Genomic DNA, 26,786 nt, shown 5'->3' on the forward strand with positions numbered 1-26,786 from the left:
GAGTAAAATACTTTAAAAATTTTAAGAAAGTTAGAAAGTACTTCAATTTTCTTGTTATTATATCAAATATGTAAGTTTAAATTTGAAGAAATAACTCACATTGAAAGCACTTAGAATTAATTCATGTTTTAAAAAAAAGCATCATCAAAGTAATAGATAACCAAAGGAAATATTTTTAGCAAATGTAAAATTCAAACATTAGTTTTAAAAGCAATTTGTAGATAAATAACAAAGTATTAAAAGGAGGGGGTCACAGAAGAAAAACTATAAACATTAAGTGTGTGAGAAAATTCTCAATCTTATTGACCATTTAAAAATTCTATAAATCAACAATTAAAGGATATTTTTTAATCTACTAAATTTTTAAAAGAATTTTCTAACCGGTAATATCCAATGTGGGCAAGGATGCAGAAAAACTAGTACAATATGATGATTGGAGATGTGTCAAAGACAGGGAAAATTTACACCTTTTGAGCTGGTAAATTCAATTCTTAGAATCCATTAAATAGCACTGAATATTATGAAATAGCATATGAAAACTTTATATATCCTGATTAGAAATACCTCAAATTTGAGTAATAAGAAAATTCTAAGAAAATATAATTCATTGATTTAATAGTATTCTATGAAACCTTCAAAATTATTTTCATAAAACTAAACCAACATGAAATGGCACTTCCAGTTTACAAGTATTATCTCAACAAAAGAGTGATACAAATTACTAATGGTATTATTAATAGGTATAATATAATTCCAATTTATGAAATATATTCATAGGAAAAATAATTAAAAACACCAATTTTGTATTTGGATGGTAAGATTGTAGATGGATATTTCCTAATCTCTTCTTTACAAAAAATGCTTCTATCATTAAAATAATTGCAAGAAGAACTGGAATAAAATAATTAATTAGTTATCATAATAAAAAGAAAAGAAGTTTAATTTTTTTTTTTTTTTTGTCATTTTTGAGTTCTGAACCCAAGGCTCTACCACTGAATAGCACCCCAGTTCCAAGGATTTGAAATTTATTTTGATCAGTAATTATGTAGACTGTCACTAATTCCTAAGGAATAATAAAGTGGTTAGAGTTTGCATGTTTCTTAAGATTTTAATTTTCAAATTCTATTATTTAGAATCTCAGGGACTCAATATAATAAATAATTAGTCAAATAAAAATGAAGCAAATAAAAGTGATGTAATTTTTTGTACAGCATACATATTGAACATTAGATCTAGCATAATCAGCTCCAATACAAGACTACTTAGGTAAAAAATCAAAATCCTTAGTGTGTGAAAATCTTAAGTTAGGCAACTAGAGGAAAAAATTAAAAATTCTAAAGTGGGAGATTAATTTTCACTTCAACAACAAAGTTCATCAGGCTAAAATGTTACATTGCATTATGAAAGAACATTAAATCAAGATTCAATAAATGGGACAGCATCAAACTAAAAAGTCTTCTTCACAGCAAAGGAAACAATCAAGAGGATGAAGAGAGGGCTTGGAGAATGGAAGAAAAATCTTTGCCACCTGCACCTCAGACAGGGCAATTTTAATTTAATAATTTCCAGGACATACAAAGAACTCAAAAAACCTAACACTTCCAAAATAAATAACCCAATCAATAAAGGAGCAAAGGAACTAAATAGAGATAATTCTCAAATGAAGAAACAGGAATAGTTAATGAATATATGAAAAAATGTTCAACATCTATAGCAATTAGAAAAAATGCAAATTAAAACTACACTGAGATTTCATCTTAATTGCCAGAATGGCAATTATTAAGAATACAAGCAACAATAAATGTTGGCAAGGATGTTGGGAAGAGGGTATACTCATATATCACTGGTGGGACTGCAAATTGGCACAACTACTCTGGAAAGAAGTATGGAGATTCCTCACAAAACTAGGAATGGAACCACTATTTGATTCAGTCATCCCACTCCTTGATATATATCCAAAGATCTAAAATCAGCATTGATGCAGGCACATCAATGTTTATAGCAGCACAATTCACAATAGCTAAGCTATGGAGTCAACCTAGGTGCCCTTCAACACATGAATGGATAAAGAAAATATGGCATATATACACAATGGAGTACTTTTCAGTCACAAAGAAGAATAACTTTAAGACATTTTCTGGTAACTGGATAAATCTGGAGACTACCATGCTAATTGAAATAAGTCAATCCCACAAAACCAAAGTTTAAATGTTTTTTCTGCTATGTGAATACTAATCCACAATAAGGGAATAGGAGATGGGAAGAATAGAATTTCAGTGAATTAGACAAAGGGGAATGAAGGGAAGGGAGGGGGAGAGGAAAAAGAAAGACAGTGGAATAAATCTGACATAATTTTCCTATGTACATGTATGAATACACCACAGTGACTCTCACCACCATGTACACCCACAAGAAATTAATTAAAAAAAAAAAAACTATGGGTAAATGGCAGAAAGATCAATAGAAGGAAGGAAGCAGGGGATGGAAAAAGGGAAGGAGAGGTACTGAGGTCAGAATTAGAACAGTATACATCCCATGCTTGTATAATTATATCAAAATGGATTCTACTTTCCACTGTCATGTATAACTTAAAAGAACCAATAAAATTTAAAAATCCATATTTGAGACCTACCTATAAAATACTAACAAATAATATCATAGTTTTGTAGAAATACAAGCTTGTCAATACCTCAAAGAAAATCTATATTAGTATTGATACAAAAATTAACATTCTTAATGACCAAATCACAGAATCTACTTATTTCATTCTGACTAACCCTAATTGACTATCGCAATCTACATAACTTCAGGCCTGATGGCAATCTCTCCTAACTATACTTGGTTATCAATTTTTTATATCAATAGAATTTAGATTATTGCTAGTTTGGACTATTAAAGTAATTTTCCAATAAGCATTATTATCCATATACCTTTTGCAGTTAGATTTCTATTTTAGATACCTGAAGGTAAAAATGAATGTGAGGTAAACTGAGCTCTACATGACTGTCATGTAAAGATGTTCTCTTTTTGAAATTTAATCCATTTTCTTTGATGATTAGTAAAGTGGAGGGTGTACATATTTATTTATATGCATTGGATTCTCTTAATCTATTAATTGTCTTCTTCATATCTACCTTTGTAGTGAATATTTTTAATGATTTGTTGTATTTTATATATAAAAATCTCAAATTTTTAAACCACTGTGCCTATTATATACATGGTAAACATTTTCTTTGTATCTATAACTTGTTTATATCATCTTCCTCATTCCAAGTTTGAAATGTTGATGAAATAAAATCAATTTATCCCTGTGGCTTCTGGCTAGATGATTCTAAAGATCAGTCTTTAGGTGGCCTTCAAAACTGTTCACAGTCCATTCCAAAGCCTTTGAGACAAGAATAGTATAGTGGTTAAGGGCATCTAATCCACAGCCAGATTTTCTAGAATAAAATTCTGGGCCACCCTCATCTTAGTAGGTCTGTGGCAATAAGTGGGTATGATTTCCTGGGTACAGTTGGATTTGTAAAGGGCTTAGAAAAATGGCCTGGCACATGGTAAGTGCTACCTAAATGTTTGTTAATGTGTTATTCCTTCAAACATGTTTTCTACTCTAAGTAGATGCATCTGTATACATTTCCAAAATGCATTTTTCATATCAGGATTTATCTTAAATTTTTGTTTGTTAATAATTATGAGTGACTGCCTTTTCTGTGCTTCCTTAGTGCCAAGCCAGGCACATTAATAAACATAAATGTTTCCTTTTCTTGTGGAACTTAGTTGAATACAGGAAAGAGTGATGTTACAATGTATTAAATGCTAGGAAAAAGAACTGTTAACAACAGATTGACCTCTTCAGGTCTGGGAAATGTTTTTTTCCTTGAGGAAATGATGCTTGGGTAAAAGTCTAAATGAAAAACAGAAATTATTCTGGATAAAAGGAGAACAGCAGGCTATTTATACAAATTTAATGGGATGAGGATATAGCTCAGTGGTAGAGTACTAGCCTAGCATGTGTAAGGCCCTCAGTTTGATCCCCAGCACTGCAAAAACAGAAAACAAAGACATGCAAATTTAGTTAGGTAAAATAAATTAAATTATATTCCCAAATCATTTTAACTAGCCTTATAAATAAGCAGTACTTTTAAACAAAATTTCTAAATATTGTTTGCGATTCTGCATTTAAATAACAAAGAATTCCTTCACTCCAGTTATTTGTATGAATTACATAAAAAATATTTGTGAATGAGTTTTCAAAACTCTGATCTTAAAATTAATTTTTCTCTGTTTACCTTCTTGCAGACAAATTCATTGTACACTTCAGAATAATTCTGATATTTTTCTGGAATATAAAACACTGTTTCTAATATAACTTTGATGTATCAGAAACAAAGTTTCAATATGCCAGTAGTTTGAAATAAAATTCAGGTGGAGGGTAATCTAAATTATTTCAAGGGTCGATTTATGGCTGTACATTTGCAAAATTATAAATCAAGCTAGATTTTGGTATCTGGAGTTCTTTTGTAAAGCAAAATTATAACAGAAAGAGATTTAGATTCATTTGTTGCCATCTAAATTGAACACTTGGCAAAGAAGATATTTTCTTCATCCATCCTTTCCACTACTATTTATATTGAAACTATTATGAGTAAAATGGTAGGAGTAGAGTGTTTGAAAAATTACGTTATCTGGATGAGGTTTTGTTTTATTTTTACTAAAGTTCTTCTAAAGCTCTTTTTCTAATTTTTTCTAAACCCTACACAGAAACTTCTCAATTAAAATAACCAGAAAAGCATTTTGCAGCAATTCAAATAATTTGACATTTCACTTCACAAATTCAACTCTACACAAATTATGACATGAAACTCATCCACTTATATAAGCAAGATTTTCTCATTGTCTTCACCAAAGTTGAATTGATGAATAAAAATAAATTACCTCATTCCTTTATTTTCTCAATAGACTATGAAAGAAAGACTACTAAAATTAAGCTTTAACTAATGTAATTTTATCTACTGTCATTTAATATGCTTTTTACAATTAACTTAAAATTTATTTATTATTTTTTATTTCTCCAGATTGCATTTTCATTGTACACAAATGGGATACATCTTTTGGTTTCTTTGTTTGTACACGATGTAGATTCATACCATTTGTGTAATCATACATGTACATAGGGTAATGATATCAGTCTCATTCCACCATTTTACATACCCCGCCCCCTCCTCCCTCTCATTTCCCTCTATGTAATCTAAAGTTGCTCCATTTCTCTCTCATCTCCCATTCCCCCACCACCATTATATATCATCATCCACTTATCAGGGAAAACATTAGGCCTCTGGTTTTTTGCGACTGGCTTATTTCACATAGCATGATATTCTCCAATTCCATCCTTTTACCTGCAAATGCCATAATATTATTCTTCTTTATGGCTGAATAATATTCCATTGTGTATATATACCACAGTTTCTTTATCCATTCATCTGTTGAAGGGCATCTAGTTTGGTTCCACAATCTAGCTATTCTGAATTAAGCTGCTGTCAACATTGATGTGGCTGCATTACTGTAGTATGCTAATTTTAAGTCCTTTGGGTATAAACCGAGGAGTGGGATAACTGGGTCAAAAGGTGGGTCCATTCCAAGTTTTCTGAGAATTCTCCACACTGCTTTCCAGAGTGGCTGCACAGATTTGCAACTCCACCCAGCAATGTAAAAATGTACTTTATTCCCCACACCATGCCAACATATATGACTGTTTGTGTTCTTGATAATAGTCATTTCAATTTGCTTTTATATTTCTCAGATTTGGCAGAATCCACAATAGCAAGATAAGCTTGGGTGAGAATATATTTGTACATGTGTCTTCTTATGGAAGATTTATTAGTTCACATTTTAATTGTTTTACCTTTGAGAATCAGGAATTTTTGTCATTAGAATGTAATGGAGAAATAACACCACCCAGTATGATATGGAAAAATCTTCAGTACCAAAATTAGATGTTGCCATCTGAAATTATTATATAGAAATAAATTTCAAAATCCTAAAAAGCATATGGATTAAATGACTAATATGATGAGAGATGATAGAAATAGGTTAGAGGAGATTGAAGATGACATTGGGAGTACATCAAAATGAAGTTACTATATCCACAATTTATGAGAAAATTCCATGCAAACTGCATTGTAATTTTTTTTTTTTTTTGGTCTTTCATGGTGCTGATTGGAAAACTGCACTGTGTATAGGTAGCCAGTGAAGAAACAAGAATGAAGATATGTGGATGAACCAGCATACCAAGCACCATAAGACACCGTGCTTGATTTTTAACAACAGACATTACATAAAGGTAAAAATCATATGAAACAAATTGGCATTTTGTTTTTCAGTCCGATTTTTGATATGTAGACAACTGAAATTAGAGTGATTTTTATATTTATAATTTTAGCTTAAGAAATAACGTTAAATAAAAGATTTCAAATGAATGTCCTTGGAAAGCTTTTTCAATTCCAGGAAAGGTTGTGACTTTTTTGGCTCATATAAATTATGACCTTCGGCAAAAGGCAGTAACTACTGCATTACCAAAGGGCATTCATCCAAAAAGCTAGATTCTAGAGAACACCATCATCTAAGGAAAATCATTTAATGACCTGGAGTCCACAACATGGCTTTTAAAATAATAACATATACAAAGAGTACCAATCTGCTGTTCTTGTACCTATAAGACATGCATTTCTTTTGATCCTCAGCTTCATGAAAATGGACATACCTGAGTTAACAAATGACACTAAAATACTGAAAACTCTACTTCATGAACTCCATGTATGAATAGATGATGGACTTATAAATTGGCTTTATCAGATTTCCCTTGTAGATCTTCTAAGTTCACTTTTTTATAGTTAATTGTTGCAATATGTTTTTCTTTTGCTCCCCATTAAAATGTGGTGACCATCAAAATTTTAAACTCTCTACCACTCCCAAGTTCCATTCTACAGTTTAGAGAAGAAAGCAAGCAGTAAAGAGTCCCAGATAACCCAGATAACTGTCAAATATCTTAAAAACATGAGCTGGTTTTATAAATTCATGAAATTTGAGTTTATTTTGTTATTTTATATGTTGTAGTTATATTTAATGCATATGCTAGAAGGTTTCTGGTATTTTTCCAAGATATACAAACATTTTGTTTGGAGTGCTAATATAAATACAACTTGTATACACAAACAGTAAATGAATATAATCTATATGGCAACAACTTCTTGTTCTGTGTCTTTTGAATAATATAGTCAGGCTGTAGACCTCACTTGTATTCTATTACTGTTAAGGGACCACTATATGTCAAAACACTAAGTTTTCCATTTCAGCTTTTTTAGAAATAAAGTGGTAGATACTCATTTCACATTGAATGAGTAGATAAAGATGCTATCAGGGAGCATCAGAGAATAGAGCAAGCAATTGCATTTTATAACAGTTAAGAAACCACTCTTTAGAATATTTACACTTTAAAGAAAAATCTTGTTCTGTCATATCACCTCTTAAGAAAGAAACAGCTACGGAAGAAAAATGCGACAGGCTTCAGATCCTATTGTAATGATATTAAAATGCTTTCTCATTTCCTTACTATCTAATTACCTGGCTGAAAATTAATCATTCTCTCTTTCTCAAGTAAAATTTTCAGAAATAGATTTGTAAAGAGTTCTGATTTGCTGAATTACTTCAATCACAACTCCTTTTCCAACCCATAAGTCTAGCTTGAACCCAGTGGTGCTTAACCACTGAGGTTCACCTCCAGCCATTTTTATTTTGAGACAGCATTCACTAAGTTGCTCAGGACCTTGCTGAGTTGCTGAAGCTGACTTTGAACTTGTGATCCTCCTGCTTCAGCCTCTGGAAGCACTTGGATTACAGGCAAGGTCAACATAAGTAACACAAGTCTAGTTTTTTTTGAAGGTAATTTAAAACAAGACTAGAAATATATTCCAATTTTTACACTTCTCAACAATATAATTGTGGACTGGTCATTTGCTCTCTCTGCATCTCAGTTTCCCCCAATATAAATGGAAGTTAAAAAGAACAGAAAACACATAGAGCTTTTGAAAGAATTAAACAATACCACATACATGCACACACATACGCACACGCTAACATTGAGTGCATTGTCTTGCATAAAATAGTCATTTATTGAGTATAAAATATAGGTACAATTAATGAAAATAATACAGATGTCGTTTTAAATAATAAGATGTTAAGACTTATTTCTTGTATTTCTGTTTTTATAAAGATCTCAAAATTTAAAACAAATGCAAATAGTTTCAACCCTTTTACCACACAAATGGTAGCTTCTGTTGTTTCTTAATTGTGACAGGGTCAAACCCTTAATGGATTCATCAATCACCTTACCTGCAAGCATGATCCTCAGGATAGTTCAAAATTTCCGATTGTCTGTCCAAATTTGAATAATTCCTCATTATAAACGTCTATGTAACAATACACATTGGTAAGGATGTGGGGAAAAGGGTACACTCAAACATTTCTGGTGGGACTACAAATTTCTGAAACCAGAAAATTTGGAATGGAACCACAATTTGACCCAGTTATCCCACTCCTCGGTATATACCCAAAGGCTTAAAATCGGCATACTACAGTGATGCAGCCACATCAATGTTTATAGCAGCTCAGGTCACAATAGTCAACCTATAGAACCAAACTAGATGCCCTTCAACAGATAAATGGATAAAGAAAATATGGTGTATATATATACACAATGGAATAGTACTCAGACATATTATAACTTTTGTGGGTTAATGGATGGATCTGGAGACTATTATGCTAAGCAAAATAAGCCAATCCCCAAAATCCAAAGATAAAATATTCTCTTTGATATGTGGATGCTGACATACAACAAGGGTGGGAGGAGAATAGAAGTTCAGTAGATTAGACAAAAGGGAATGAAAGGAAGGGATGGGGAATAGGAATTGAAAACCCAGTATACTGAATCTGACTTAACTTTCTTATGTCCGTATATGAATATACCACCAGTGAATCTCCACATGGTGTATGACCACAAGACTGGGTTCTTAATTAGAATAAGATGTACGCTCTGTTTGTATAAATATGTCAAAATATACTCTACTCTGCTATCGTGTATAAATATAAGAACAAATAAAAAATCAAAAAAATTTTTAAATAATATTTTTTATGCTTATACAGTAATAACATTCAAACCAATATCATATTACATGAGGATATCACTTCTTTGTTTATTGTGTTATATTCTTGGTATTATATTAGTATTATTCTTTCTTTAAAAGGACCTTATTATTTAGGACAGTTTTAGATTTATGGCAATATTGAATAAACAATATAGTCTTCCAGTGTGTACCTTGTCCTTTGATCCTCTGGGCAATGTCTCACAGAGCAGAAAATTTTAATATTTGAATATTAATGAAGTCCACTTTATACCATGCAGGTTATCAATTCTCCCTTTCATTAATCATGAATTTGGTGTCATATATAAAAAGTTATTGCTGAACACAAGACATCTAGATTTTCTCTTATGTTCTATTTTCATAATTTTATGGTTTGCATTTAAGTCTTTGAACCTTTTTGAGCTAATTCTGTAAAGGGTATATGGAAAGGGTGTAAGATTTGCATTTAGATTCATTCTTCTTAATTTGGATGTGCAATTGTTCCAGCACCATTGGTTGAAAAATCTACCATTTGTTGCTGCCTTTACTCCTTTGTCAAAGATTAACTCATGACATTTATGTGAATGTGTTTCTGTGCTCTGTCTTCTGTTCCATTGATAAGTTTGTCTCTATTTTGCCAACATCATTTTTCCTAACCCAACATCACAATAAGAGTTCTAGATAAGAAATACCTTCATGGAAGTCTCTGAAAAGCAAAAGGTTGCTCCTCCCTTGGGAGAAGAGCAATCAAAACTCCTGAGTATAGAGTGGGGATAGGGGAGACCTAAAAATCAATTTCTTCATTTCAGACTACCATGTTGCCAGTCTTTCTGTAAAGAAATTACAATTTCAAAAGATTATACTCTATTAACATATGATCTACCCATGTTTAGAAGAACCATTTGTATTTATGTTTCAATGAATTTTTATGTTGTTGCCATTTAAAATTAAAGGTCTAAGTACTAAAATTAAGAGGTTTATCATTTATAAAATATCTCTGTTCTTTTAAACTATTGTTTTAAAGAAGAAAGTTTTAGTTTGGGTAAACACGTGGACCACTTCACAGTCTTGTTTGTCATCTTTCTTCAGGGGCCATGCTAATCTTCTCTGGATCACTCCAATCTTACTATGTGTGCTGCTGAAGCGGACACAGTGCTTTTACACTTTCAATTACAAAAGGTCAAACAATAACGTAAGTCAATCACGTAAGTCAAATGTCACATAATCTTTAATCAATCCATTCCAAGATTTTGGATAGCTACACTTATCTATCACATCTCCTTTCAATTTTTTTCTTTGGTCTGTCCTGTTAAAAATAAAACAATCCCCCATATTTATGCGCTATATATTTTATTCTATGATGTGTTTCCTTTCCTTCGCCAATTACCTCTGAGGGATAGTTCCATATCAGTACCAATAGCTATGATTTACTGTTTTTCAAAGGTCATCAGAACACATAATGTAATGATTAAAGTATTTATATCTTTTTCTATAGATGTTTACTTGCCTTTTTGTATTACAAGCACTGTAATAATCTTTGTATATATGCCCTTGCCCCTATCTTACATTTTTGTAAGATAGATCATTAAGAATGGAAATTGATAGCCTGTCAGATTGCTCTCAGAAAGTTTTCAACAGTTCACACCATAAGGTAATAATTATATCAACAGAGAATAAGAATATCTTCTACTTCATGTTGAATAAGAAATCTTTACATTTTTTCTAAATTTATGATAAAAACTAGTGTCTCATTGTTTTTGCTTTAGTAGGATATTTATATTTTCTCTTTATTTTTGACAACAGCAGCACTAAGAAATTTAATGTTTACATATCATTAGCATCTTCATATCTTACTTGTTTTCCATCAATATCCTTTCATGTATTTTTCTACTTGAGTTTTGTCAATATAGCCTGAAATCCATTAAATATTGATGGATCTCTGATCCCCAAAGGGTGAGGTGAACCCATGTTGCTTTTATTTTGCTGTGTGTTCCTGTCACTTGACCCCAGTTCCACATGCCTTTAGCATTCCAGATCAAAGCTTCAGTTTTCTTACTGAAGAACTACCCTGAGGACTATCAGAAATAGGAAAAGGGTGAGAGAAACACTAGGGAGAATGACCCCATAAAGTTGATCGTAAACTATAAGTCTTAATTCCAAACCATGTTCCTGTAGATTTGATTCTAATCAGCATAACACAACTGATAGGCCACCTTTCAGGCTGAATGCCAGTCACTGCAGGGCACAAACACTGGACACGTCTGAATAAGACAGCAAAAAACTTCAAAAATTGACTTGACATTAGAACTATAGATGATAGGGTAAGAAACAGAACCTGTGACCTGAACATGAGCAGGTTATTTTATATTCCCTGCTAATACAAAAAGGTAAACATTCTCCTTAGAAGGTAAATAAAGCCTCTAAACATAGTATTCAAAATCTTTAGGTCCCACAGTGGGTAGAATCAAACCTCTAACAATGGCCACACTATAATCCTCAGAACCTACAAATACATTCTTTCATGGCAAGAAGGGCTTTGCAGATGTGGTTGAGTTGAGTATGAAGATGGGGATATTATCTGGAATTATCCAGAGCGACACATAGTAATCACAGAGATCTTTAAAAGTGGAAGATGGAGGCAAAAGAGGAGTCAGAGCTATGAGATGTGATCTTGACTCATCATTGTTGGCTCTGATAATAGAGAAAGGAAGCCAATAACCAAGGAAAACAGATAATCACTTGAAAGTAGAGAAGAACAAGAATAAGACTCCACTACTGCCTGAAAAAGTGAATAAAGACCTGTTGACACCTTAAGTTTAGGCCTGTGAGAGTGGCATTGGCCTTCTGGAATAAAACTAGACATGCAAGATAATCAATGCATATCATTTTAAACCACAGAGACTGTGAAAATTTATTACTGTGGCAATAAAATAAAAATATAGTTCTTTTTAAATAAGGATAAAATTGATAAAACTGTAGCAAGATTGTCAAGCAAAAAAGAATCTCAAATTATAATATTAAGGATGAAATGGGATTTATCACCATAGGATGATAAGAATTATAAGGATAGTTAGAGAAAACTAGAGAAATTCTATGGTGAAAATTTTACGTATTCAATGAAATGAACCAATTCCTTTCAAGATACAAATTACTGAAATTCAACAAGAAGAAAAAAATGCTCTGAATAGTTTTATATATATTAACAAACTTGAAAAAATGAGAGGCCCAGAATAGCCAAAGCAATCCTCAGCAAGAAAAGTAAAACAAGAAGCATCATAATACCAGACCTTAAATTATGCTACAGAGCTATCCTAACAAGAATGGCATGGCATTAGCACCAAAACGGATATGAAGACCAATGGTACAGAATGCAGAAATAGTTACCACATACTACATAAAATTGCCATAAACATATATTGGAAAAAAACAGCCTCTTAAACAAATGGTGCTAGGAAAACTAGAAATCCATATGTTGCAATATGAAATTAGCCCCCATCTCTCACCCTGAACAAATTCCAACTCATAAGGGCCTAGGCATTAGACCAGAGATTCTGCATCTACTAGAAGAAAAAGTAGGACTAAATCATCATTCTGGCTTAGGAAACAAATTTCTTAACAAAACTCCTAAAGTGCAAGAAGTAAAATCAAGAATTAATAAATGGAATAGTATCAAAAAGCTTCTTCACAGCAAAAGGAAATGACCAAGAACATGAAGAGAGAGCTTACAGAATGGGGGAAAAAATCTTTGCCATCTGCACCTCAGAAACAGCATTAATCTCAAGGATATATAAAGAACTCAAAAACATACATCAAAAATACAAATAACCCAATCAATAAATGGCCAAAGGAATTGAACAAATGCTTCATGGAAGAATAGAAATTCAATGGATTAGATAAAGGTGAATGAAGGGAAGGGAGAGAGGACGGGAATAGGAAAGAAAGTAAAATTATTTGGATATAACTTTGCTATGTTCATATTTGAATACACAATCAAAGTAACTTCAGATTATGTACAACTATAAAAATGGGAATTTATACTCCATGTATGTGTGATATGTCAAAATATGTTCTACAATCATTTATAACTAAAAAGAACAAATAAATAAAAAAGGAAACTTGATTTGTAATTTAAATCCTTCTCCCCAAAATCATCACTGGTGATGATGTTGGTGGTGGTTTCTGCCAAATATTTAGATAGAACATAAATTCCACAAAATTTCCCCCAGAAAATAGAAGAGGAGGTAGTATTTACTAATTCATTTTGCAAGGTCATTATTATTAGCCCAATATCAAAACCAAACAGAACTAGTATAAAAAATAAGAAGGAAGGAGGACAAAAATAAAGACAGCAATATCTGTCATGAATTCTGATGCAAAACTCCTTAATAAATATTTTCAAATACAAAGTGTGTGCATGTGTGTGTGAATAAAACATACCACAACCAATAGGATTTATTCATGAAGGCATGACTGGTTCAATATTCAAGCATCTACTAGTAGGCAAAGAAAAATAAAAACGATCATTTTGATTGACGTTAAAAAAGAATGTGGCAAAATTCATTATTTATAATAAAAAATGCTCAGTAAAGTAGGAATAGTAAGGAACTTCCTCAACCTAATGAAGGGCATCTATGAAAACATACAAGTAGCCTTACACTTAATGGTAAAATAATAAGGCTTTTTTATAAGGTTGGGAACAGGGTAAATATATTCATTCTAACTTCAATATAAATTTGTGCTGAAGTCCCAACAATTGCAATAAAGTTATAAAAAGTAATAAAGGAAATAAAAACTGAAAGATAAGAAATATGACCTTATTCACAAGTAACATGATTGTCTACAGAGAAAATTCCCAAGAATCCACAAAAAAACTCTTAAATCAAAATTGAATGTAAGAAGGTCACAGGATAGAAGATAAAGATATAAAAGTCAATTTTATTTCTGTATAATACTAATATATGGCAATACACTGATATTTAAAAAGGTAATAGCACTTACAAAGACTCAGAAATAATTTGGTATAAGTCTATTAAAACACATACAGAAATTATATGTTGAAAACATTTATTATGAAGCCACTGTTACCAGAATAATATGGTATAAGTGAAGATAGACACACAGATCAGTGAAATAGAGAAGAATCTAAAAATATATAGGTCCATTTAAATTTTTTTATTATATACAGGGTCATGCTATGTTGCTGAGTCTGGCCTTTAACTTGATACCCTCCTGCCTTCACCTCTGCAGTTGCTGAGATTATAGACATGCCCTAAAACACCAAAATATGGACAAGTGGTATTGTGATAGACTGCAAAAAAAATATTCAGTGGAAAAAATATTCAACAAATGATTTTAGAAAAATTGGACATCCATACGCAATTAAAGAATCTGACTTAAACCTAACACTTAATCCAAAATTGAACTCAAAACATATCATGATCTACATAATGAAATGTAAATTCATGGAACTATTAGGAAAAAAGTTATAGGAGAGAAAACCTTTATGACCTGGTATTAGTCAAAGAGTTTTTAGACATGACATCAAAAGCAAAGAAATAAAAGAATAAAAGAATTAATTAAGTTTGTGAAAATTTAAAAATTTTGCTTTTCAAAGGGCACTGGTAAAGGATTGGAGAAAATAAGGGAGTGCAATGGTGCACGCCTGAAAATTCAGAGTCTGAAGGCTGTGGCAGGAGGACCACAGTTCTATGTCAGCCTAGGAAACTTAGGGGGGAAACACTCAATAACTTGGAAAGACCCTGTGTTAAAATAAAAAATGAAAAAGGACTGGGGATGGAGCTCAGTGGTAAAGTATCCCTGGGTTCAATCCTCAGTACCAAAAAAAAAAAAAAAAAAAGTGAAGAAAATACTATCAGATTATTATTTATCTGGCAAAAGACTTACCTCCAGAATAAATAAACAACTTCAAAACACAATAATAATAGTAATTTAAAAATACTTAACAATACCAAACACCAGTGAAAATATGGACCAACTAGAACATTCATAAATTGCTAGTTGGCAGTTTCTTTTTTGCACTTACCGTATGACCCAGCAATATCACTTCTGAGAATTTAGAAAAATGAAAACTTACATACACAAAAATATGTACATGAATATATGAACACACATTATATATAGTATTTTTATTCATAATCACTAATAATGGTAAATGCTAGATTCTGATAATTTATTACCTAGATAGCAAAAGAAAACGAGCAAAAATGTTAGATCCCTATGTCCCTTATTCCACAGGATGACAGTGAAACAAAAGGTGCCAAATAATATGAGGACATAACACAAGTGATGGGAATAACCTGTTACTGAAGATCCAATTTCATGCTGCAGATAAGTAGTTTTATAGTTTCCATTTGTACACCCCTTCCAGGAAACTAGACAGAGAGCCTCACTCCTTATCAAAACCCAGGAGATGATGCATAACCATCTTGTGGTGGCCTCTTGGGAAGCTAGATAGAAAATGGTCTGGTAGCTGCTTCAGAGCCTCCCATTCTCTCAAGTTCTAGGTGGACCCAGTTCATTCTCCCAAGATATAATTCAGCTGTAGTCAAGCCTTGCCCAAATGGGCTATGTAGAGATAAGCAAGGCAAGTGCATATCATATGCTTTACAAATTCCACTCCTGGATCAGAGACATCTTAGAGAAGGGAAAAAAATGTCCACACACACAAAAAACTGTAAATAAATATTTACCGAAACTCCATCGTAATCATACAAACTGAAAGAAATCCAAATGCTCTTGAGCAGTAGCTCTTGAACAAATTGTGATACATACTTGCAATGACACACTGCTCAGCTATAAAAGGGAAGGAACGATTAATAGTCAACAAGTTGTATGAAACCACTGTGTTTGAATACATTCACATTGTTTTGGCTCCATCATGACTATTCATCTATATATTTCCCATCATCCCAGACTAGAAGTCTATACCCATTAAATAAACGCTTGTCAAAATTCAATGGTAACTATTATTCCATTTTCTATCTCTATGAATTGGATAATTATAGGTCTCACTTATCGGGACAATCAAATAATCTTTGTCCTTTTTTGTTTCTGAATTATTTTATTTAGCATATTTTTAGCAGTCAACCACCTTGTAGCATATATCAGAACTTCATTCCTTTTTTAAGACTGAATAATTGTGTTAGATATATATGCCACATTTTGTTTAACCACTCAATCCTTTAAGGACATTTTTGTTATTTCAACTTTTTGAACGTTGGAAATAATTCTGTTGTGAACACTGGTGGACAAATATCTCTTCATGTTCCTGCTTTTAATTAGATTGCATGTGTATCTAGAAGTGGAATTTTTAAAAATTGTTGAGGGACACAATACCTTTATTTATATTTTTATGCTCAAGTTCCAACCCAGTGCCTCACACATGCTAGACAAGTACTCTACCACTAAGCTATAACTGTAGCCCTAGTAGTGGTATTTTTGAATCAAGTGGTAATATATACCAGTTCCCCCAGTGGCTACACTGTGTTACATTACCACCAGGATACCAATACACAGGTATTCCAATTTCTCTACTTCTCCTTTTCTGTTGTATTCTTTTTAAATACTTCTTTATTTTTAATTCCTTATATATCCATTGAAACAAAATTTTATTCTTTATTTCACATGGAATGCACTTTTTGTCAAGAGGTAAATAATGGACCACATTTTACAGCGAATGGACAGTTAATTATTTAAAAAAATAGCATTGTTTATTTTTCCAAATTAATCCACAATACTACTTACATTTCTATTCCGTATGCATCTCATTATGGTTCTCTTGTTTTTCATAGCTCTATTTGCTTTTTCTTGTGCCAGTACTGTACTGTTTTAATTATGATGGCTTTTATGAGTAGCTTAATATTTGGTACAAGTCTTGACTTATATTATTTTCTCAATTTTCTTTAATAGTTTAATGCTGCCTTTGGACCCACCTGTTGAGACAAATGCTATTCAAAGCGCCAGTTCATGTAGAAATAAAAAACCGGTGCCAGAATGTAAATTATATAGAGCTGTTAGTGCACAGTTTACCTGATAGAAAGACATGTTCCATGAATAAACCAGTGTATTGATTTATAGTGATACATTTTAATAATTAACTAGTAAAAAATAGCAATTCATGTAAGTTGTTGATGGGCGGTCTACACTTGTGCAACACTGGTTTATACCTCTAGGCCACAAGTAATCTAAAACCAGGGTCCAGGGTTTGATTCAGTGGGTTTTTGCTGTGTTTTACCTGCTTTCCTGTTATTGTTCCATTTCCTTTCCGTTGCTTTTTATGACTTTCCCTCTGGTTCCAGCTGAAGGCCTTAGAGAAACTGGGAACTAGGACTTTCTGTAGGACTTAAGGAGCATATAATTCCAGGCAAAATTACTGCTATAATCTCTAATTAATTAACTACATGGAATTTTATTTTCTAAGTGGTAGGAAACCTGCTCTGAAAAGAAATTCTGCATTTTTTTCCCATTGTATTTATTTATAGTATAAATTCTGGTTCTTTGAACTCACAAATCCTAATTTTCCCTCCTCTTACAAAAAAAGTCTTGGTTTCTAAACTACTGTTATGGGTGTTGGCTTAAAGCATTTTTCTTTGTGGATTTTAAATTCTTTAGCTTATGCTCAGTCGTTCAGGAGAGAGAGAGGAAGAGAGAGAGAGAGAGAGAGAGAGAGAGAGAGAGAATACGACACACCTGGTGTGAGCTGTATTATGGCTGAAGCAATGAAAAGAGAGAAGTAGTAGTTTGGAAAACATTTACGACCTGGTATCAATCAGTCATCAGTCACCAGTGGAGCCTGGAGTCAGGCTAAGGAGCATGTGCTCCTGTATTAGACATGCTTGTGGGACCTGAGCTTTTCCTAGAGGTCTGGAGGAATATTTGGGAGGTTATCTGATGATGACTGAACATTATACATTATCCTGAGTCATGGATGATCAGACTTTGCTAGGAGAGGCTTAAAGGAAAGGGTGATCCTAGTAGGGGGGGGAAAAACACAGGTATTCAACTTGCATATATATAAGAGAACCTTACATGGAGGATATTTCTTTAAGATAATCTACTTATTCCTAATTATTATGTATTTCATAATTAAAAGTATTAAAAATGATGGAAAGTATACTGCCAAGTGAGTAGGTCATAAATTTTCTATGAAATTAACAAGGGATGAGCAGAGGACTAAGGTGGCAGTACAGGATGTGACCTGCCTTCCTGGTGGTGCAAGAAGAGGTCCTTGGTAAGATTAGTCTGATGTGTCAGGCTTTCACCTGTAAATAATACTTTATTCTATTTATATTGCTCCATATGGACAGCCTCTTTACCCCCAAAAATGTACATTTAAAAGAGAAGATTAGGGTAAATTAATTTCATGGGCCATGCACTGACAGAAAAGTCCCTAAATAAAACTGGGGAGAAAAATATGGATCAATATCATATAAGACAAATCTCAATTTTCTATAAGATTTAACTTTCTCTTTCTTGATAACAAATTAATTTGGAATCTTTTAAGTTTACAAACGAATCATTACATCTTTTTTATTCTTAGCCAATAAAATTACCTGCCAGTTTTCTCCCACATGTAACATGATTAATCATTAATATTATGGTTAATATTATTGTGATCATAATCACATTCAAGTTTGCCTATATGCTTGTTTTTCCTTCATCGTCTTCATATTTTACTTATTATAATAGTCCTTCTTTCTGTTTCTTTCCTATTTTGTGATAGGTTTATCGTTCAATGCCAAATTAGCATTTACCTAACAATGGTACTAAAAATAATGGGACATCTTTTACTGCAGTCTTATTAGGTATCATTGCTTATGTTAAGTGTCTTATAATTTTACATAAATTATTTTGTTTCATTCTCATGATGATTCTAAATACAGATACAAATAGTATCATTTATTTTCTTTTTAAATTTTTTTATTTAGATTCATTGTATACAAATGGGGTACAACTTTTGTTTCTCTGGTTGTACAGGGAGTCACATCATTTGTGTAATCATTCATGTACATAGGGGACTGATGTTTGTCTCATTATGTTTCCTTCCTGCCGCCTCCTCCCCACCCTTTATTTCTCTCTACACAATCCATCCTTCCTCCATTCTTCCCTTATCCCTTTACCCCTCTGTTATGTATCATTATCCACTAATCAAAGAAATCATTCAGACTTTCATTTTTTGGGATCTACTTATTTCATTTAGCATGATATTCTCTAATTCTATCCATTTATCTGCAAATGCCATAATATTATTATTCTTTATGACTGAGTAATATTCCATTGTGTATATATACCACAGTTTCTTTATCCATTCATCTTTTGAAGGGCATTTAGATGAGTTCCATAATCTAGCTATTGTGAATTGAGTTGCTATAAACATTGGCATGGCTGCTTTACTATAGTATGCTGATTTTAAGTCCTTTGGGTATAGGTCAAGGAGTGGGATAGCTGAGTCAAATGGTGATTCTATTCCAAGTTTTCTGATAAATCTCCATACTGCTTTCCAGAATGGCTGTACCAGCTGAGATCCAGAATAGCCAAAGCAATCCTTAGCAGGAAGAGTAAAGCAGGTGGTATCACAATACCAGACCTTCAACTATACTATAGAGCAATAGTAACAAAAACGGTATGGTATTGACACCAAAATAGACAGGTAGACCAATGGTACAGAATAGAGAACAAAGAGGCAAGCCCACATAAATACATTTTTCTCATACTACACAAAGGTGCCAAAAACATAAAATGGAGAAAAGATAACCTCTTCAACAAATGGTGCTGGGAAAACTGGAAATCCATATGCAGCAGAATGAAACTAAACCCCTAACTCTCACCCTGTATGAAACTCAACTCAAAATGAATCAAGGACCTAGGAATTACACTAGAGACCCTGCGCTTAATAGAAGAAAAGGTAAGTCCAAATCTTTATCATGTCAGCTTAGGACCAGACTTCCTTAACATGACTTCCAAAGCACAAGAAAATCAATGTAAGAATCATTAATTGGGATAGATTCAAACTAAAAATCTTTTTCTCAGCAAAGGAAACAATCAACAATGTGAAGAGAGAGTCTACAGAGTGGGAGAAAATCTTTGCCACAAACACCTCAGATAGAGCACTAATCTCCAGTCTATAAAGAACTCAAAAAAATTTACACCATAAATACAAATAAACCAATCAAAAACTGGGCTAAGGAAATGAGCAGACACTTCATAAAGAAGATCTGCAAGCTATCAACAGACATATTAAAAAATGTATTATTTATTTCTGATCAAACAGACTGAGTGAGTAGATTCATCAAGGTCTTAGGACACTTGAAACAGAAGAGTCATACATAAACTGAGTACAGAGTTAGCATCATTAAAAACTGAAATGATCTTTTTACTTAAAAAAATTTTTCTTCTATAAACCTTTTAATTTTTCAAAATATTTTAAGGACAATTTACTGAAATTTAAGTTCAAAATAATAAAATTCATTTTTATTCTGGGGGGAATCAGTTCCTTTTATTAAATTGTTATTTCCTAGTGTAATAGCTTTTGTGTTCATATGTCTTCTCTTCTATGTTGATGTTGCTTCCTAACGATATAGTTGAAATGCTTCTTTCAAATCGAAAACTTCCCAGATTTAACACTCACTCCAGGCTGAGATATAGGTAGAAGAGTATGCAGAAAAATTTATTCCCTAAATTAGCAATTTATGTAAAAGCATTTGCATGGGTGGAATAACCTATGAACGTTGTAAAGATCACGTATGTGCTATAATTTGGAAAAAATAAATTAATCTCTATATTGATGAGAGGGAATTCAGGAGAATGAGCTATTTCCTCCTTTGCTGAGCCTGGGAAAAGTATAGATCCAATTTAGGTTCTGGAAGAGCTTAATGTCAGAACTTGGAATGATGTTCTGATAAAAGAAGGAGGAGGAGGAGGAAGAGGAGAAGAAAGAGGGGAGGAGGAGAAGGAGGAGGAAGAAGAAGAAGAAGGTGAAGGGGAAGGAAAAGGGGAAGAGGAGGAAAAGCAGCAGCAACTATGTGGTCTGAGCAGAAGAGCAGCCACTTCCAAATTTTATATATCAACTCATAAGGAAAAAACGTGTTTCAAGGACAGTGATTAAAAACTCGACACCAAGAATACAAATAACCCAATCAACAAATGGGCTAAGGAAATGAACAGACACTTCACAGAAGAAGATCTACAAGAAATCAACAGATATATGAAAAAGTGTTCAACATTTCTAGTAATAAGAGAAATGCAAATCAAAACTACCCTAAGATTCCATCTCACCCCAATTAGAATGGCGATTATCAAGAACACAAGCAACAATAGGTGTTGGCGAGGATGTGGGGAAAAAGGTACACTCATACATTGCTGGTGGGGTTGCCAATTAGTGCAGTCACTCTGGAAAGCAGTGTGGAGATTCCTTAGAAAACTTGGAATAGAACCACCATTTGACCCAACTATCCCACTTCTTGGCCTATACCCAAAGGACTTAAAATCAGCATACTACAGTGATGCAGTCACACCAATGTTCATAGTTGCTCAATTCGCAATAGCCATATTGTGCAACCAACCTAGATGCCCTTCAATTAATGAATGAATAAAGAAACTGTGGTATATATATATACAATGGAATATTACTCAGCCATAAAGAAGAATAAAATTATGGCATTTGCAGGCAAGTGGATGGAAATGGAGAATATCAGACTAAGTGAGATAAGCCAATCTCAAAAAAACCAGAGGACGAATGATCTCACTGATAAGAGGATGATGATATATAATGGGGGGTGGGAGGGAGGCAAGAATGGAGGAAAGAGGGACTGTATAGAGGGAAAAGAGGGGTGGGAGGGAAAAATAACAGAATTAATCAAACACCATTACCCTATGTAAATGTATGATTACACAAATGGTATGCCTCTACTTCATATACAAACAGAGAAACAAGTTGTACCCCCATTTGTTTACAATAAAAATAAAGGAAGATGAATGGATAATTAATAGCTGGGGCACAGAACTTCTCAGGGTGCATGTGCAATCTTTATACTCAGTATTTCAATAAAAATATTTAGTATTTTTTATTAAATGGTCTTTTTAATATCTCTGCTTTAGCTACTACTATGAATTGTAAGATAGGGAAAGTATGCTAATTAGGCGATATTCCATTAAATAACTCTCTGGGGAATTTCAGGCTTTGTTTTTTTGGTTTTCCAGTAAACATGTATTATTTTATAATATAAAAATATTCGACTAAATTATTTCTAAGAAATTCATGATGAGAGGTCTGAGTTTTCCCTTACAGAATCTGAATGCATTTCTTATTTGTTAACTAATCTTCCTCCTACAGGGTATATTTATCTAAAAATTAAAAATTTTTCTTTTTAATTAACATAATTGTATATATTTATGGGGTGCAGTGTAATATTTCAAACATGTACATAATTTATAATGATAAAAGGAGAAATAATTTGTATTTCCATTTCCTTGTCTCTCATTTATGTTCACAGCCTAAAAGCACCTCTTTTCTGGTTCTTCTCAAATATGTAATAGGTTATTGTGAACTATAGTTGCTATACTGTACTGTAGAGCACTAGAATCATTCATTGTAACTAACTTTATTATGACAGCAAGTATTCATTCTACTTCTGTCTTCTACTCCCACCCTTTATAACTTCTAGCAATCTCTACTCTACTTTCATACTTTCAGACCAACTTTTTTAGCTTCCACATATAAAGAGAACATGTGATAACTGCCTTCTTTGTCTGGCTTATTTCACTTAACATAAAGTCTCCATTTTGCTGCAAATACAAGATTTTATTCTTATTTATGCCTCAATAATTCTCCATAGAGTACATATACTATATTTTATTTATTCATTTATCTGTCAATGAATAACTTCAGTTGATTTCATATTTTGGTAATTTTGAATAGTACTACAATACGCATGGAATATAAGAATCTCTTTGATAAGTTGATTTCATTTTCTTGAATATATACCTAGAAGTGAGATAGTTGTATCATATGGTAGATCTATTTTTAGTCTTTTGAGGAACAACCACACTGTTCTTCATTTATTCATTTATCTGTCAATGAATAACTTCAGTTGATTTCATATTTTGGTAATTTTGAATAGTACTACAATACACATGGAATACAAGAATCTCTTTGATAAGCCAATTTCATTTTCTTAGCTATATACCTAGAAGTGAGATAGTTGTATTATATGGTAGATCTATTTTTAGTCTTTTGAGGAACTACCACACTGTTCTTCATAGTGGCTATATTAACTTATTTTCCCATCATCCTTTAGAGTTTAATACTATTGAACCAATTCATTCTTTTCCCACAATGCTTTTACTTAAACTTGCTTCACAGATCGCACGGTCCCTTTAAGGTAGCTTGCATGGGAATCTGATTAAGACCTTCATTGGAACAACTTCTTCAATCTTACTATACATGAGGGTAAATTGTTTACTTTCTTGCATCTTTAATGCTTGGTAAATTTGTATTCACATGGTAAAATCTAATGGCTTTGGTCCACTGGTTGAGAATCAGGTGGCAAAAAATATCCTATACATCCTGACCTGGTCTGCTTCATTACCTTGGTGATCTGTGGTCTCTTGCCTGGCTCAGAAAACACCAGATGAACACACAGAATACCACCAGCATGAAAGTGATTCCTAACAGATTTTTGTCCCACCTGAAATGGTCCAAGGTGTTATATGATAAGTACATCATATAATCAGGGGGTTGAAAAGAGCTGAAAGAAACATTAGAAATTTCAAATTTAACCCATATTATAAATGCACCCAAAATGTACTAAATGAAGATAATAAATAATAATGTATTTACATGCTCTTTGTGAGGATTAATTTTGTGTGTAAAGTTTACTGTCAGTACCTAGATATTTGGTTAACTATGTCTGAATGTTGATGTGAATTATTTTTAAAAATAAGAACAATCCTTAAAATCATACTACTTAGGTATATTATCCTTATTATCAATATACTTAGGTATAGTATCCTCATAATATAGGTGGGTCTAGTCAAATTAATTGAAGTTTCTAAAGAATGGTATCCCCAAGAAAGAGAGAATTTTTCCAGAAGAGTGCCTTCTCATTGGAGCCACATCAACTCTTTATTGGGTCTATAACCTGCTGACTGGCCTGCTCTGCATATTTTGGAATTGCCAGCCTCTATAATTGCATGAGCCAATAACTTCCAATTACGATTACTTCAAATAATTTCCTCTTCCTCTCCTTTCTCCTTCTCCTGTTCCCCCCCACCGTCCACATGTGCACGCATGCTCACACACTCTATTAGCTCTTGTTTTAGTTAATTTTTCATAATTGTGACCAAAATATCCAACAAAAATAACCTAAAGGAGGAAAAGTTTATTTGGGGTTCAATGTTTCAAAGGTCTTAGTTCACAGATGGTCAATTCCATGACCCTGGGCCAAGTTCATATAGCACATCATGAATAAAGGCCCATCAGAGGAAACACTGCCCAGCTCATCCATGGGTCAGGAAGCAGAGAGAGAGGGTTGGGGCAGGAAAGGGCTGTAGGGAAGATGTGCCTTCCAGGGCATACCCCCAGTGACCTACCTATTCTAGTCAGGCCCCACCTATCTAAAATTACAACACACTCTGTCCATTCAAGCTAGAATGAACTGATTAGGTTACAGCTCTCATAGCCTATTCATTTACCCTTGAATGTTCCTGCATTAACAGGAGCTTTTGGGGAACATCTCATATCCAAAACATAACATTCTGCCCCTGGTCCCCAATAACTCATGTCCATTTCACAATTCAAAACACATTTAGCCCCTTATTTGTAATAGCATCAGTATGTCCAAAATTCAAGTTTTGACTTCTCTGAGACTCAAGGCAAACTCTTATTTTAAGCCCCTGTGAAAATCAAAAGGAAGTTGCATATATCCAATATACAGTGGTATAGGGTAAACATTCCTAAACATTCCTATTCCAAATGGAAGGAATGGGGCATAGAAAGAAGGGATAGGTCCAAAGCAAAACCAAAATCCAGCCAGGCGAATAGTTTCCATAATTTTATACATAACTCCATCTAGGACATTTGGCCATGTGATATGATCTCTAGAGAACCTGGGACACTGTACCCTTTGAAATCATAGGTCACAGCACATATGGGGTCTCTTTCAGTGTGACTCTCTCTGCAGCTAGCAGCTTTTCTCAGCACAATCCACATTACTGGCATCTCCTAATTCCTAGTGCCTCCATTCCAGTTTAGTCTTAACCTTAACAGCTTTACACATGGCCTTCTCTGGGGCAGCCTCCCAGGCCTTCCTCTGAAATCTTGATGGACGTCTGTACGATCCCTAACTTCAGCATCTTGCATCCCTGCAAAAACAGCACCTGATGGGTGACACCAAGGTCTGCCACAGGCAAGTGCAGTATCTGGGCCCCTGGTATCATGGCTGCAGCAGCCTTTGAGTGCCTGCATGATCAGCAGAATAAAACAACTTATTAGGTCCCCCACCCAGTGCAGTGCAAGCGGGGTGCCCCCGTGATCTCTTCTCAAAGGAATTTTCTCTTCTATACCATGGAGCCTATAGTGGACATGGTCTTGCAAATTTGAGAGGCCTTTGAGGCATCTTTCCTATTATCTATGTCAAAGTACTTAGCTTCCTTTAGGGGTTTTTGTTTTTTAATCTATTTAACATGTACACCTTCCTTGGTCCCCCCTTTTCATGTACTTTTTTGGTCAAACTGCAAGTTTGTAAAATTCCATTAGTTCTGTTTTCAGTTTCTAATTCTCATAGTAAACCTGGCTAAAAGCCGCCAACAATATCTATGACACTGACTGAATACTGTGCTTCCTTTTAATGTTTTCCACCAGAGTAATTAGTCCATCAGTTTTAAATTTATCCTTACATAAAGTCTCAGAGAAAAATGGAAAAAACATGTGGACAAGTTCTTTTCCAGAATATAACATGAGTGAACTCTAGTTGATTCCCAGTAGAGTCATTTCCCTTTGAAAACTCATGAGCACTTTCTATCAGCATCTGGTCTTCCGAGTTCTCACCACAATCACCCATTATGTTCTGTTTACAACACTCTAAAGCTTTTCCAATTTGCATTTCTAAATTTTTCAGAATTCCTCTTTCAAACCATTCCCAAAGGCTTCTGAATCACAGGGTCAAGTTCATCACAGCAATGACCCCCACTTCTTGGTATCAACTTGTTTCAGTCAGTTTTGCATCAGTGTGACCAAAATACCCAACAAGATAACTTAGAGGAGGAAAAATCTAGGGACTTACAGTTTCAAAGGTCTCAGCACACAAATAATTGACTCCATGGTTCTGGGCCCAAGGTAAAGCAGCACATCATGGGAGAAGTGCCCACCAGAGGAAAGCTGCTCCCTTCGTGGCAGTAAGGCAGCACAGAGGGGAAAAGGGAAGGGACCACAAGAAAGATGTACCCTTCCAGGGCTTATACCCAGTGACCCACCTCCTCTAGCCACTCCCTACCTGCCTACAGTTACCACACACTAAGTCCATTCAAACTATGATGGACTAATTAGGTTACAGTCTCTTAATTTAATCTTTATCCTGAACATTCCTGTTTAAC

General features: G+C 33.5%; 1 protein-coding gene and 1 non-coding gene across 5 annotated transcripts in view; both read right to left on the bottom strand.

Moving 5' to 3' along the window:
- Positions 1-26,786, bottom strand: part of Ctnna3 (catenin alpha 3) — a 1,721,400-nt gene that overhangs the window by 488,453 nt on the left and 1,206,161 nt on the right. The gene's annotated exons all lie outside the window — the stretch shown is intronic.
- Positions 10,221-10,327, bottom strand: LOC124985986 (U6 spliceosomal RNA). The gene has a single exon (XR_007108916.1). It is a non-coding gene; the product is annotated as a U6 spliceosomal RNA (small nuclear RNA).

Source organism: Sciurus carolinensis, chromosome 5 (assembly GCF_902686445.1).
Source record: "Sciurus carolinensis chromosome 5, mSciCar1.2, whole genome shotgun sequence".
Classification (NCBI taxonomy): Eukaryota; Metazoa; Chordata; class Mammalia; order Rodentia; family Sciuridae; genus Sciurus; species Sciurus carolinensis.